Source organism: Heliangelus exortis, chromosome Z (genome assembly GCF_036169615.1).
Source record: "Heliangelus exortis chromosome Z, bHelExo1.hap1, whole genome shotgun sequence".
Taxonomy (NCBI): domain Eukaryota; kingdom Metazoa; phylum Chordata; class Aves; order Apodiformes; family Trochilidae; genus Heliangelus; species Heliangelus exortis.
This window is the reverse complement of record NC_092454.1, coordinates 67,658,979-67,674,607: the sequence shown is the minus strand read 5'-3', so window position 1 is coordinate 67,674,607 and position 15,629 is coordinate 67,658,979. Positions and strand designations below refer to the sequence as shown.

Sequence of the window (15,629 nt, the reverse complement as noted above, 5' to 3'; positions counted from 1 at the left end):
AATATGGACCAAGTATATTTATTTGTTCTGATGGAGGCTTGAGCCTTCTGTAATCACAGGAACCTACTCAAATAACTGCACACACAAATGTAGAATGGTGGGACAAATGCCTGACAGATGAGATCAGATGAGTGATGCTACCAGACACTGACTTGTGATGCAATTAATGCAGTGGTGCATGGTTCTTGGGAGGAGCAGGAGGTATCTTCCATGGATTCATAAAGGCTCCAAGAGGCTTCATTGCCTACAATGGGCCACCTACTCACAGCTGAAGAGGTATTTTATTCCTAATCAGATCTGTGCAGTGATAAGCAAGGAAAATATCTGCCTGACTATGAATGCTGTGGTGAAGTTTCTAATGCATGGAAAGCATACAATGAGTGAAATATATCTAGCTTTGAAGTCTAGGTATGAGCATAAAGGGATGCAATGAAAATTGCACACCCTAACATCAGAATTCTACACGCCAATAAAAGAAAGCTGGGGTAGGGCTTTTTGCACAGGAGTGTAGCAAGAGGACAAGGGGAAATTGTTTCAAAACTGGAAGAGGGGAGATTTTGGTTATATATTAAGAAAAAAATCTTTACTGTGTGGATGGTGAGCTGCTGAAACAGATTGCTAAGGCATGTTGTGTCTGCCCTCTCTCTGGAAGCGTTGAAGGCCAGGTCAGATGGGACTTTGAGCAACCTGACTAGTGAGAGGTGTCCCTGTCCCTGGCAGGAGGGTTGGATCTAGATGATTTTAAAGGTCTCTTCCAGCCCTGTTCTATGATTCTAAAAACCAGCTTCTCCAGCACAGGAACAGCACGTATTTTACATCCTAATTATTTGTCAACTACAGAAAATGCCTCTCCAGTTGGATGGATGGAGTATTTGACTGGCCTAGATGAAAACCACAGATGGATAGTTTCTCCACAACTGCCACTACCTCCTTAAATCATCCAGTCATGAATTGTTCTGCTAAGAAGGAAGATAGATAAGCCATACCTCAGCTGAAACCTCATCTTTTGTCTCCTTCAAGTGCGGAAAGCTCAGAAACCTGCCCACAGTACAGGGATATCAGAGTATTCTCTGTCACATGCTATAGTTAAATAGGATAGCCACCTGCCTGAAATAGGCAGGATAAAGAAGGAATTTTCCTGGGAGGATGAGGCTGTAGTAGGTTTTCTGCTTTCTTCACAGCATCAGAAAAAATGAATTTGCACATTATGGCTACTATTCAAATTTTGTCATAACTTAATTTCAGTAATCTCCCAGAAGGCAAAGTCTAGAGTTCTAGAAAATTGATAGCCACCTTTCTAACACAGAAGGTACAACAAACTGGTGGGCCTAGAGAAATGGCCAAGTCCAAGGAGAGAAACTGAGCTTTGGAAAAACAGGAGGAAACAATCAGGAAACATACGTTAGGCCTCCTAGCACTTTGTTTAATGTAGTCTCTAAACAAATTTTCTGTCCCCTATCTATATCCATGCACAGCTTATGCCTAATTATGTTTTCCTCAGAAGTGCTCTTTTATAATATTGAAGCCTGCTGCTAAGCCCTTGTCACACATCTGTTTACTCTTTGTGATGTCAGTTCATTTATAATTAAACATTAGAGAGCTTTATGATCTGTCAGTCATCATTATCTAGGAGGTTGTTCTGTTTATCCAATTAAACAGGTACACATTGTCAACATAATATATTTTTCCTTAAAAAATATATTTTCCTTGACTGGTGCTGAAGCCCTACACCATTTCATTTAATTTGTGTACATTACAATCTAGAGCAAAAATCTGAAATCAAGAAGTACCATAATAAAAAGAGCTGGTTCAAAGTTGGTGCTAACTCTAAGTTCTTGGTAAGCTTTATATACAGACCAAATATGGAACTGCTATTATATAATTTAATGTGAATTACTTCTTTAGTCTACTGTCAAGTGGACTTTCAATTTTATTTGTAATTTATCTGACAGTTGGGAAGGAGAATTCATTTTGCTGAAAGATGAAGAAGAGTGAGAAAATGAAAGTATTACTGTATTAAAATAATTTTTAAAAGGGAGGCGAATGGAACAGTATCAATTTAAACTTTCCTATTTCTGAAAAAAAAAAAAAGACATCTAGGGAGATGCTTTGCTCATGCATCTATAATAAAACTTTATTTTCAATTATATCCTGTAACATCCTGTTCTGTAGCACAGATTACTTCCCTGGCTAAATAAAAACTGATTTTGCATATTACTAAACCATCTTTTGGGAAAAAAAGTATCAAAACAAAGGCAAAAAAGCAACCAATCAACCAAAACCAACAAAAATTCCCAAACAACATAAAAAAAAAAATAAAAAAAAAATCCACCTTCCTTTCTAAGACATGAAAATTCTTCTTTGCCAAACTGTCATGTTAACAACATGTGTAAGGAATTAGTAAAGACTGAGGACCCTAATTACATCCTGTCACTCTGTCGAATTTATTTAATTTCCTTTATACTACAGCATCTAAGTATGAAGAGCATCAGGCTTCAAAGTCTATAGATCTTATCATCAAACTCATAAATCACCTGGACTATTAATTCAGAATTCTTTAGTTCTAATGTGATTTCACACTACCAGCATGATTTGATACATTTGAATTTATAAAATTTTTTAAATCTCTTGATGACTCTGGTTTGCCAAAGCCCCCTTACCAACTGAAACAAATAATTGGTCTACACAGTTTCTAGGAATGCCCAACTTCACAAGCATATGAAATCATCAAGCAGCTCACTGGGTAGCCTAAAAGTTCCTTGAGAACTTATAATGAGCTACATGTCTGTCCTGTAATATCCTTGATCTGATCTCTGGCATAACCTAGAATTGACATGCAAGCTCCAGGACGACCAATAGAATCTTCTAAAGAAGTTCAGAAACTTAGCTGAAGTTAAAGGACATTAATTTTAAAATTGACATCATACCACATAATGCCCTATTTTCTTCCAAAGTCTAGATGAGAATACTTGCCCAGTGAGACAGAGGAGGAGAGACAGCACAGGCTGAACAACATCTGTTTTCCACGAGATGGTCCAAATTCAGCAGTGTTCAAATACTCAGATGGAAGAACCTAACTTTTCCTATTGGGTCCCTAGAGTCCCCTGAAGAACCAGACACCAGCTAATAGAGACTGTGCTGATCTAAGCTAGATGAATCAGATTATTCTTCCTAATTCTTCCAAGGCACCTACTTTTGTCAATTAACTCTATAGTAAACAGCCTGATTTGTCTTTCAGAAAGGACCCACCTTATCTCAGGCCAGACCTAAGACAGAGATGAGGTGAATGCCTGAATTAGACACCTTAAATGGAGTAGACTGGATTCCAAAAGCTTACTCAAGATGCTACTGACAAGTTTATCAGCTGCTTTTAGAAAAATCTTGCAGCTGTGGATCTGATACTCATGTTTCCATCTTGTACATCTAAACTCTTAGATTAAGCTTCTCAGAAAAAACATCTGACTTCCCAGTTTCCTCACATGCATTAAAGCAGTCAAATTTTTCTCTAGCAGACAGTAGAGACTGTGTTACAGGATACAACATACTTTTGTAAGTACACACAATGGAAGAATCATATCTGGAGATGTCTTGTGATGGCAAGTTAACCTACACACAGGTGCACCTTGATGCAGACAGTGTCAGCTCCACTTCGGTTCATTTTCTGAATTCCATGTCAAATTGACTGAGTCTAACAACTGGAAAGTTTTCAAGATGAAAAGCACTTGTCAACATCACTCAGCCAAGGAATATATTTATTTAAAAGCATAGAATTCTATTACATTTAGTATCATTGTGCCCTGCTAAGAGCTGCAATTTCAGGTGCGACAGGAATTTTAGTACTAGTTATTTGCAAGTGCTAACTGAGACTCCATTTTTTAATGCTAAGGTAATTGCATTTAAATAAATACCACATTAATATTTTAAAATAAAATACTGTGTTTAAATATTACTCAGGACAGAAATTTTTAGTAAAAAGCAAATTTTTTTAAACAAAAATATGAAGAATTAGCTCAGAATCAGGAAGATTCATGTTATTTCCAAGACTTGCATAGAATATGTAAATTTAACTGGCCAACAATATTCAAACCTGTTTATTATATAAAAACTTGATAGTAAACTTTAGTAATACAGATGACCCTCAAATTAGCATTTTCTTTCACTTATATATCCCTGTTTTAAGAGAATATATATTTTTGGTTGATATATCATGAAGCTCAAATGTTGTTTGTAGAATTCTTCTCAAGCACTCAGTGGGGCTCCAGTTGTTCTTAAAGGAGATTTGCTACTGATTTGAAAGTTAAGATAATTTTCAAGGCATTTGAAAAGCACTGTTAGTGCTCTAAAAAGGCAGGCCATTTTGCAATCATCTTTATCTTGTGAACTGTAAAAAATCACATCAATCAGATGTTAATAACAGAAGATATAAAGCCCAATAACACATCCTATCATAGTCAGCATGACCTATCTAAGATTAGAACTAATGAGGAAACAAGTTGTGTCTTTTTAGGCTGGAAAAAAGAGAACATGTCAGGACACAGGAGTCAGTGCAGAATTGGGAGTGGTATGCAAGAAACCATGAAAAAGAGGAGTGTCTGGCTAACACTGTCATAGGGTAACACGAAACATCAACTTTTCTGTAAACCTAGCCTAGGAGAAGGTTATAAAAGCATCAGAAACATATCAGCCTTGCAAATCAGTTCATCAAAGACACTGAGATATTGTGGTCTCTGACAACATCCTACACCAAGTCATACTGAATAAACAGTTTAACAGGCATTCATACTTCTGGACTAAAATGTGATGGTTGATTTGGTATTACTTAGAGCAGAAAAGGTGTAAATGCACATCAGGCATGCAGAAGGCCAGAGTTATAAACCTCTCAAGTGTTATGCTGGGCAAGAGAAAGCAGGAAGACAAATAGAAGACTGAGAAGGTCTTACACAGAAGTGTGAGTAAAGATTGGGCAACACTATAGCTCTGTAACACTAAATCCCATGTCACTGCAATCCCTCCAGCTTCTGCAACCTCATTCCTATTTTCTTCAGTGCCTTAATTAAGCCTCCTGATACATTCATTAACACTTCTAATTTCCTCCCCCTCCTACTGCAAAATGACCATGTCCATTTCTTCCCCACTAGTGAGCCCTCAGCCACCACCCCAACCAAAGTTTCTAAGCAGACAAAACCAACTCAGTGTGGCTGTAGCCATGCCAGGATAGTTGTGGTCATGCTGCTTGCTTGGTTAGGGGTGGTACACCTGAACTCAGTGTGATCTGTGTTTCAAACTCATCAGCCACCACCTGCTCACAAAAAAGCAAACAGGACATTGCTCCTCAGCAGCTCCTTGGCCCAAGCAGCCACTGTTGCTCTCAGTTTTGAAAAGTACAACCTATTGAGTTGCATGAACCTCACGCTGCAGAAAGACTGTTTTGTTCCCTTCTGCAACTGTTCTTTCCATTGCTTTATTCCCAAACCATTACCTCTGGCTGGGGGATACTGGTTTGGAAATTTTGCTTATATTAGCTCTTGGGGTCATTCTAAATAACAGTGACAAAAAGTTCATGCTTTTGTCTCTTTTTAAAACTTTGAATCCAGAGCTTTGAATTCCCTAAAGAGTTAATATGGTATTCATTATATCCTGATGATATTTCATTTTTATTTTGAGATCTTCTGTTTGTGTTTTTTAAACCTGGTTTTAGTTTAAATAAAATAGCTGTTCAGATTCTATCACTCTGGGTTTTGTCAACACAATTTGGTATAATCTGCATTTTTTCCTCATTGAACATCTTCAGACAATACTGTAGATATACACATGTACACCTAAAGGAAAGCATCTACACAGAGAAGGATTTTTTCTTTAGTATAACTTGACAGTGATACAGCACCTGAGCAGGAAAGTAATTCTACACTTGTGATCAACAGCAAATCCAGTAGGTACACTATTTGTAGGAATGTTATATTATTTATTGGTGTATTTTACTCTACAGGAAAAATACATAATTTTTCACGATACTCATGTTAAAGCAGAATTTTATTCAGGTAGTTTAATAGTTATCCAGGGAGAAACTCCAGAAAGACAAATGCAATAATAGTCTGGATGGTTCACATCACAGCTGGAAGCTAAATGACATGATTTATCATCACTTTACTTCGGTTTTACACTTGTGCAACTTCAAGGTTTAGCAAGGTGCACCAGAACACTGAAGTGTTGAATAATGTACCCAATTCCTCTCTGAGTTAAAAACAGCTCCTGTGAAAATATTCTAAAGTGTTGCTTAGAAACCTGGGAAACGAATTGGAGCAGATTGCAATGTGAATTAAGTGTTGATAATAGTTTTCTTCCCGTGGCCAAATAACTTGGAACTTGATTATTTTAAAGAGTATGTGGTTAACTTCTCAAGGTGGTAAAAGGATTGATCTCTTTTCTAAACTTTTCCTGCATGCAGAGAAGCATTCTTTGTGAAATAGATATTCTAAAACTTAAAGCAAATTTTTTCAACCTTTTTCCCCAATTACCACCTTTTTCAATGATGTTCACACAAATTATTTTCTCAAGTTAAATAGCTATTTACCTGTTCTACAGAAACATGAGTCTAAAAGTACAATTGTTACTTGACAGATGCATCTCTTTGATGTCAAATTCTCTTTTTGATATCAACAGAAGCAGTAGAAGTGGTAAGTGAAATATTTATTTCTATATATTTGAATAATTACCAACTTTAGAAGAAACACATCAGGAATCTCATCTATTTGTAGAATGAGACCTCGAATGAAACTTAACTTCATCAAACAGCAGTTTTTACATGTGCATTTGGCCCTTTTCCACAGTTTAGTCATGATTATTGTGTTTACTCTGAACATACAGGATGAAATGCTGATGTCAAGGGCTAGACTACTGTCAGATAAGGAATCACCTTGGTACTTCACCTATTTTCAATCATGGAGTTATTTTTGAAAAGAACGTTTTATTTTGCCTCACTTCTGCTATTTCTCATGGATTAAAACACTGACCCTTTTGCTGATAGTTTTTGAATACTGACCTTCATTGTGATACTTAATACACTTGTAGTAGTTGCTATTACTAACAATCTGCAAAAAATACAAGCATACAATTAATTTTCAAATTATAATTGTATGTACAAGCCTGAATGATGCAATAGCTACATGAAAATTGTTATGAATCGTTTGACAGCTCAATAAGGGGATTTTTGAAAGTGTTGTTAAGTAATCAAGGAAGTCTTCCAGCTGCATTCTATATAATTATGGGTTGTATTAATCTAATTCCATACCTCCTGCAGCTTTTAAAAAGTTCTTGGTTTTATTTACCTTCGAGAAAACTGAAAGAGCAGTTAAATTATTTTGTGAAAGACACAATGTGAAATTTGTCCAGCTCTTATTTTCCAAGTTTTTCGACCATAAGAATGTGCTATATACCCTCCCACAGATGGCAAAACTCATCAAAAAGGATGATTAATGTCATGCTGAATCCTGTTTCAAGTTGACAGAAACAGATGAGTCTTTTCAACCAGCCATGAAAGAGCATTTTCATACTGTACATTTTAGTCATAGCGTATAAATTTATGAATATTTATCCACACAGGCCAGATCTGGGGGATGCTCTAAATATTATTGAAAAGTCCATTGCTTTGGGGAAACATATATAGGAGATAAATCAGAAAATGACTGCACAAAGCAGGGCCTCTCTCAGCATCTTCCTTCTCACCTGTCTGCTCAGTAACATGCCCAGTGTCCCATCTCACCCTTTTCTGTACTCTTAAGACCTTTTCTTGCTCCTTATCCAAGATCAACCTGCTTTATGAGGCAGAAGGCAAAGAATTAAACCAAAACTCAGCACAAGTCTGTTTATTTGGGGTCCTCTTCCCTTTGGCTTTCCTGTTTTTGTAATAAATTTCAAGTGTTCTGGAATAAAAAATGTCCTGATATCTGCATCTTACTCAGTTTCAACAGCACCCCTGGCAACTATGATACAGAAAATCTAGTGAGTTTACAATAAAAGACATAAAAAGGAGATGGAAAGAAAGCCACAGAAGAACTTACAGAATGTACTCTATGCTATAAATTATATACAGGAACCTAAGCTTGATAGATTATTTCTTACCAACTGTGTGTGGGGGTTTCACAGTCAACAGTAATCAGTGGAATTAATCAGGTGACAACCAACAGGCAACCCAGATGCACTATTTCAGGACCAAAGTCACTGTCAGAAAAATGACTTATGTGGATTTATGCTGTGGTTTTTATATAGAGGATTAATCTTTCATTTTAGCACAAAGAAACTTGAAGTGTTGCTAATTCTGAATAGTAGCTTTTTAGCCCTGGTTTGTGAAGGTGGGACACTTTTGTGGGGGAAAGGGAGGAAGAAAGGATGATTCATTGCCAAAAGGTTAAGTGAAGAAAAAGGACAGAACCAAGTAAGAATAAAGATAGCCTTATGCAGTGAATCTGGCTTATAAAAAGTGCCCTGAACTGAGCAGTGAAGCAGGAACATTTGCAAGTGTTTGTGAACTGATTTTCTAAATCTTCAGCTGCAGAATATTTTTTTGTATGGGATTTCCTGCTGAATGTTTCCCAGGGTCCATAATGAGTTGAAGAATTACTGATCTTCACAGACAGTTCTGCTATACAGAATACTATAATTTATTCCAGCAAAGAAAACATACTTCATGACCAGCCTAATGAACAATAAAAATAGATATTTAAGCTTTCATCTAATTTTCTTCCATGGTGTCTATCTCTGATATCAGGACTGAGCTGGTAAGCTGGTTACTTAGCCTTTCCATCAGCCTGCTCTGAATCTCCCATCAACAGAGTCAAAATCTTAGGCCTCTGCATTACCTGCTTCTTCCTATTAAAAGTAATATGAAAATTATGCTCAAAGAGCTCTTTTAGGAAATGAAGCTTAATTGACATGGTCATCTAGAGCCCTTTAAAGAGTTTATAAAGAGCATGCACATTTGCTGCCATACACCAATCACAAGGACGGACATGAAATTTTAGATATTTGCCTTCTTTGTCACTCTTAATGGAATCTCCTTTTCTTACCTCCCACTCTTCCCTCTAAAAGACCGAAAATATCTACATCAAAACCCAACAAAAATTCCAGCTTTGATGGTTAGCTCAACCACACACAATCTTTTCTCTTTCTTACTGCAATTTACTCCTGAGAAGCAATTCTTTTGCCTCCCACATTAAAATACCCCAGCCACCATCCCACTATTTAACAAAACTAATCCTTAGTGCAATAAATTACACTAAAACAACCCACAACATACATAAGAGAGACTTAAAATATAAAATTGAATTCAAACATCATTCCAATACAAAATCTTAGAAAGGCAAATACTAAAAATTTGCCAGAAAGGCAATAGGAGTTTTTGGGTTTTTTTGTTTTTTTTTTTAAGCTATCCTCTTATACTCTCACATCTAAAAGTTTCACTTACATTTACATTAGAGATGAACCACTTGAGACATTTATCTGACCAGATTTGTCACAGCAGTAAAACCCATCTCTAAAGAACATGCCCTGAGAAAACAAAGGGTAGAGACCTGCCAGTCTTACTGAGTAATAACTTCTCCACCAGCAGTCAATTATTAGGCTATTACTGGTGACAAAAATTGGTGAGATGTGTTAGAAACTACAAAGCTGATTGACTTTGCTCAGGAGAAATTGCAACCTTTGAGGTCAACAGATAATGTTAATTTTTCCCTGCCCCAGGCTTGCAGGCTTCATATTTTTCCATCTTTCCCTGGGGAGTGAGGAAAAATGCTGATTGCAGATACCAATTCCTTACAATTCCCATGGAAATAAATCATCCCTTCCCATATGGATGGCGGAAGCCTAATTATCTAGCACTCTGCTGAAACAAAGACCCTGCACAGAAAGCCACGGTGCCACCAAAAGAAAAGCAACTGTACTGTGTTGTGTTTATTTCTGCCTTATTCACTCATTGAATAAGGAATTACTCCAGGTTTTTGGGGTTTTTTTAAATTTTTTTGTAAATATTGCTATGCATTGTAATCAAATGCTGTTGTCATTTTTTTTCTCTGACAATACTCAATTTTTGTACAACCACAAGTCACATAACACAGGTATTAAACACAGCTCTTCTTTCTACTCCAGCCTCATGCAAACTTCAGTATTCACAGATGACTATTCAGCAATGAGTATCACTTATCAAAGCTCCCATCAGGCCACACAAAGCTGCAGTAAATTTTTTAATATTTGCACAACTGAGTCAAAACTGTCTGTCTGGTATGACCACTGATGGAGTGCAGCTGCTGTGGCAAAAAGGGAAGGAAAGAAATCATCCAAAGTGTAAGAAATTGCTGAGCAAAACAAAAGAGTTAATTCATCTATTTAAAAAAAATGTGGTTTGATTCTCACATTACAGTCTCAAATGAATCAGTGTGCTCTTCTAAGAGACTTCTTAACCTCTTTATATTTTAGCCTAAATGAGCTAGCTATCAAAAACTTTCTAAACATTGCATTACAAAAATTTATTATAGCAGAAATGAGTTTATCAGTCCTGTACATAGACACTATATTGACTCACTGATACACCAGTGATGAGAGCACTTTGTAACACCATATATCTCTGCAACTTCTCTTCAACAGCATCAAATAAATACAGTTAATGAATAAAAAAGTGACACGTCAACATGAACCCTCATATACATCTTTTTTTTAAAGATAGGAAATAACTGTGGTGTAAAGTTTATACCCATTCTGGACCAATTATGATATAATTATCAGTGGAAACCAAATTTAACTTGGTTAAACCTTTACAAGAAAGAATTGTGAGACAGGAATACCAATGTCTACGTGTAACCCTCTTAGAATGCCAAACTCCAGGATAAATCTATGTTTTTGCTACCTAAATCAGTGGTGGTGGCAAATAAACCTTGCATTGAGGCTTTAAAAATGTGAACCACAAGTTATAAATTAAACAGATGCAGAAGGATGGTCGTACGGGTACTCCTTGCACACCACAGGCTCAGTGCTTTTGAACGGGTGGAAGGTTATCAAAAGAAAGTCCAGGTTGTGACAGTGTTGGAATATAATGCTAAGAGCTTTCTTTTTGATTAAATTATATATATCTGTGAAGACTGCAAAAACCTTTTGAAGGTACAGAAAGAGAGGAGAGTGTTAAAAAAACCACCCAAATTTATCATTAACAATTAAAACTATGCAGATGACTCAACTACACACGTGATGAACTTTAATCAGACCCTTAAGTTAAGAACAGACTCTGAGCATGAGGAATGTAACAACAGTATTTACAGTAAAGATGACATTCTCTCTTTGCCCTCTTCGGATGGAACAGGTGAGGATGATGCCCTCAAACACCCCTTGCTAACTCCTGGCACTTCCAAGTACCCAGTCAGCAACTGGAACACATTTTATTTACTGGATAGCTTGTTTTTGAGGACCCCTGGATAAATCTGTTGAACAATTTCAGCTCTCAAAAAAATCAGCACCAATATGTAAAAAAGAAAAATTTGAATTACTGATGGTAAAGATCCTATAAAATTCAGGGGGACTATGATATTTCAGAAAAAATAAACATACTGTAGTTAAAGAAAGCACCTCTTTCCTTCAGTTTAATTATAGGTCTCATTCTGATAGTCACTTGGTTTTATCAATCAGACAAGAAGTATAAAACCAGCAAAAGTAAAATTTCAATTTAAAACAAAACAAAACAAAAAGACAGTAGCAACTACATCAGAGATACAGAACTAGGCTTATGAATCTGAATTTTTTGACATGCAGAATAACTCAGATTCACAGTGCTATATGTACACATGTATTTCTTTACAGAAAAGGAATACAAATAATATCTGTCATTTCTCAGTCAATTGAGTTAAAAGTTTTAACACTTCCTTCTTAGAATTATGAAGCATTTTCTCTGAAGTAATAGTTGTTGGTTGTCTCTAGTAATTTTCATGAGAATCCAGCATATTTGCATCCATAATAAGATTTTTCCTGTTTCAAAGATATTTTCCCCAAAACCATTTCTGTAATGGTACATTTTCAACAATTGTACACATACAGTAGCAAAGAAATTTTACTTAGAGGAGCTTTGAATCTTACCCACTACAGACTTCGAAACCAATGTGTGAATGAGGACTAGAAAACTAAGTCTTTTATTAGTAAGAAATAACTGGATGGGAAAAAAGGTATTGCTATTCTTACCTCTTCAAATAAAAACAATTCTGCTAAACCAGAGCATAAAGACATTTTTTTTACTTGTGGAAACAAAGTAATAGCTGTAAACTGTACTAGAAAAGGAAGAATTTTCCTGTTTTCTCTCTGTTTCAATTGTAGAAACTGCAGCACTGTTAGGGTTCTGCTGTAGCCTGTTACTGCAGATAATACAAGCAACATATTTGGTATCCAGTGGCTGTGCTTAATTTATAAGAACATATGAAAAAAATTGTCATCTTCATTAGGTATTATCTTCTCTCAAACAGGTTCCAACAGTTTTAAAGTAAAATTATTATAGCAACTTTCAATGATTTATAGGATTCAGGCTGACAGGCCATACACTTACTTAAGTCTCTATTTTGAATGCATATTCTAAGTAGCTAATACTGTTATTCATATGCAGTCCCCTGAGAGATTTGGGTAATGCACCAGTAAGCAGAATTTTTAACTGTGGATTGGGATTGCTCTTACTAAATTTTCTCCAAGTATGAAATGCAAATTGTCAAAAGTAGAATTTGCATCTTACTTGCTTGCTTGACTTACATATTATCTCTGCTTTGCACCTTAGGAAATTGCCAGATATTAAGTTACAGTTAAGACCAATACCATTACATTTTACTGGAACCAGAATAATTTATTTTACTTCCTGGCTTAATCACATCCTGAACTGTAATAACCATCCTTTGTCACAATTTTAAAATGTGCAAAATACAAGCCATAGTTTGAATACTATCAATTCTAAAGCAACATCTGCCTGCCTAAATAAGTATTTCCTTTTATTGGGCATCTCAGATTTGAAAAATAATCTTCTAGAGAGCTGGATAAATTTGAACCTTGGCAGTTCACAGACCAACTTGTTATTCTGAATTTCTACCTTATCCTAAAAAACATCTGTATCTCAGCAAATAATTAAACAGTTCATTTAGTAAACCTTGCTCCATAAATCCTAGTTCAGTTCTTTTTCTCACATCTATACTAATTTAACTAAGCTCAATAATATCCAAAGCACATTTCTGAGTTTCATTTAAAATGTTGGTTTAGTCCCTGAATACACTGTCCTAGAAATACTACATGTCTATATAGATAAATAAAGTTCATCTGCTCTTCCTGCTAGTACACTCATTCATGAGGCATGAGAAAAGCTGCACTCCTTTTGCTCTAATTCCTATGTTAAACAGATTTTTATTTGCATTCTTCTCAGTATTCTTGGTCATATCTAAGAATATATTTTCATTCCAAAGGACTAGAGAATTGCTACATAACTAGCCTCAAGATCCACCAAATCTAAAATATTTGTTGAAATAGAATATTTTAATTTTCCATGACTCAGTATTTCCCTTATATGTTCTTAACTGCAAGAATAAATGATAATTTCTTATCCTACCTTAAAATCTTAGGAGAAATATATGAAAGTTAAGGTAGAATTCCTATTATCAGATAAAAATGACTGTGCTGAAAACAATTTCAAAAAAAAAAACAAACCAATTTCAAAAAACAATTGGAAATCCAAATAGAAAAGGAAAACTTGGATGCCCTCCTTCAGTAAAGAGGTATTTTCCCTTCTAATGTAGGATCTTGTTTCAACCAAATTAGGATGCAACAACATAAAGACAGCTTTATGCTCTTGAGGCTTGGTTTGTAACTGCCCTTGCATTGCCTGACAAACATGAAACAAGTACTGTTGGTGTCAGCAAAACTTGCAAATGGACAGTAATTCTAAATAAGCTTCAGTTTGTTAAAGCAAGAACAATGTGATATGATTCTATGTGATAAGCACATTAAAGTATTTACATTATGAGTAAAGAATCAAATCTTTCTGCACATCTGGGTAGGAGAGCTCAGAAGTAAGGATGCATTTGTGCATTTGCAGTTGTGATCACAATCTGTCATTTGATCCTCCTGCCAAGCAGAAAAGCATCACATGCTTTCAAGGGCTGTAAGTCTTCCATATTTTTGATGGAGCATTTCCAAAGGTGAAGGAACCTAGAGATTAACTTTCTCCCCACCTCCTTGCTGCCCCAGCAGGCTGGGGTGGTTTGCTTGGATAAGTAATTTTTTGCTAAGTGATGCAATATTGGGAAACATTTGGGGCAGGACCCCAGTGTGCCATAGGCTTAAGATAAAGCCTTTCACACTGAGCAGGATCTAACCTTCCATCAGTACAAATTACTGAATAGGCTTAATACAAAGAAACATCTGTATTTATGAACTGTACTGTGATACTCATTCTACACCTCCCTGTTTTTGGTATATTGAAGAGAAATGAAAATTATTAGCCAAGCAAATTGACTGAAAACTTGATTAGCAGCTGGCAAAAGACTTAAGAGTAGTTCAGAAACCAATAACCAAGAAAGGATACTGAGAAAAAAATTATGAAAACAGAAGAGTTTGGCTTTTGTAATGTTCCAGATAAATAGGGAGATCTAATATCTTCTTACCTAATCCAAATTAGCACTGCCATTGTATTTTTAAAAATAGAAAGGATTAAAAATTATATTCTAGCATCGAGCAATATCACATTTGATTTCTGAAGTCAGCACTGGATCATAAAGAAATACAGATCTTTCATTCTCAGATGCAATTTAACAGTACTGGGAGGCAATATCATATGCCAAGCAAAGCTGAGACCTGTGGTGTAATGCTGTTGTTTACAATACAATTTATACATACTTAATGCAAATAGAAAAACAGGGATAGAGACTGACAGAATGGATGTTCCATATGGTAAGCCTGAAAGTATGACTAATTATCTTACAGCCAAGAAAAAATGCCATTCTTCAGGTTTGGCTCTGACTCAGTCCAGAAAGCATATTAGAAATGTCTTGCATAGTACGAAAACAATTTTGCTGTTTTTTCTGAAGTTTGCTTTATCGAAAGGAAATGAGTAAACTAATACCAATGTACTCCTCCTACATAAAGGACTCAGATATGAATACATTGAGGATCACTCAGCCCAAGTCCTCTCTATATCCTTTCCAATCATTCGCCTCTGTAGGATCTTCCACAATCAATAGCAAAAAATTTTATTTCAGACAAACACAGCCAGACTCTCAAAAGCAAGCTGAATTGCAGTGTTCAAAGGGCAACGTTCATTGCAATACATTAGATTTTAAAAGAAGAGAGGAATTTTTCTAGACTGGTTTAAAATGTATACATATTTTTTTTTTTTTTACTAAGAGGACAGTATTATAAGTTTAAACATTTCTAGCTGGCATCAAGCCACAACCTGCAGCCACAATCTGCTAAGTCAAAATAAGGTAATTCACTTGCTGATTTAAATATAAATATTTGCTAATCATGGGGAAAAAAAAAATCTTTGTAGCCTATTTGTCTGCTTTAACCATTTATTATCCATTGGATATTAGAGATAAAAAGGAAAGATAAGTATTTCCAAATACAAATCT

The 15,629-nt window shown here is 35.7% G+C and overlaps 1 protein-coding gene across 4 annotated transcripts in view; it reads right to left on the bottom strand.

The window, feature by feature from the left end:
• XRCC4 (X-ray repair cross complementing 4) overlaps positions 1–15,629 on the bottom strand; it is a 186,105-nt gene that overhangs the window by 48,383 nt on the left and 122,093 nt on the right. The gene's annotated exons all lie outside the window — the stretch shown is intronic.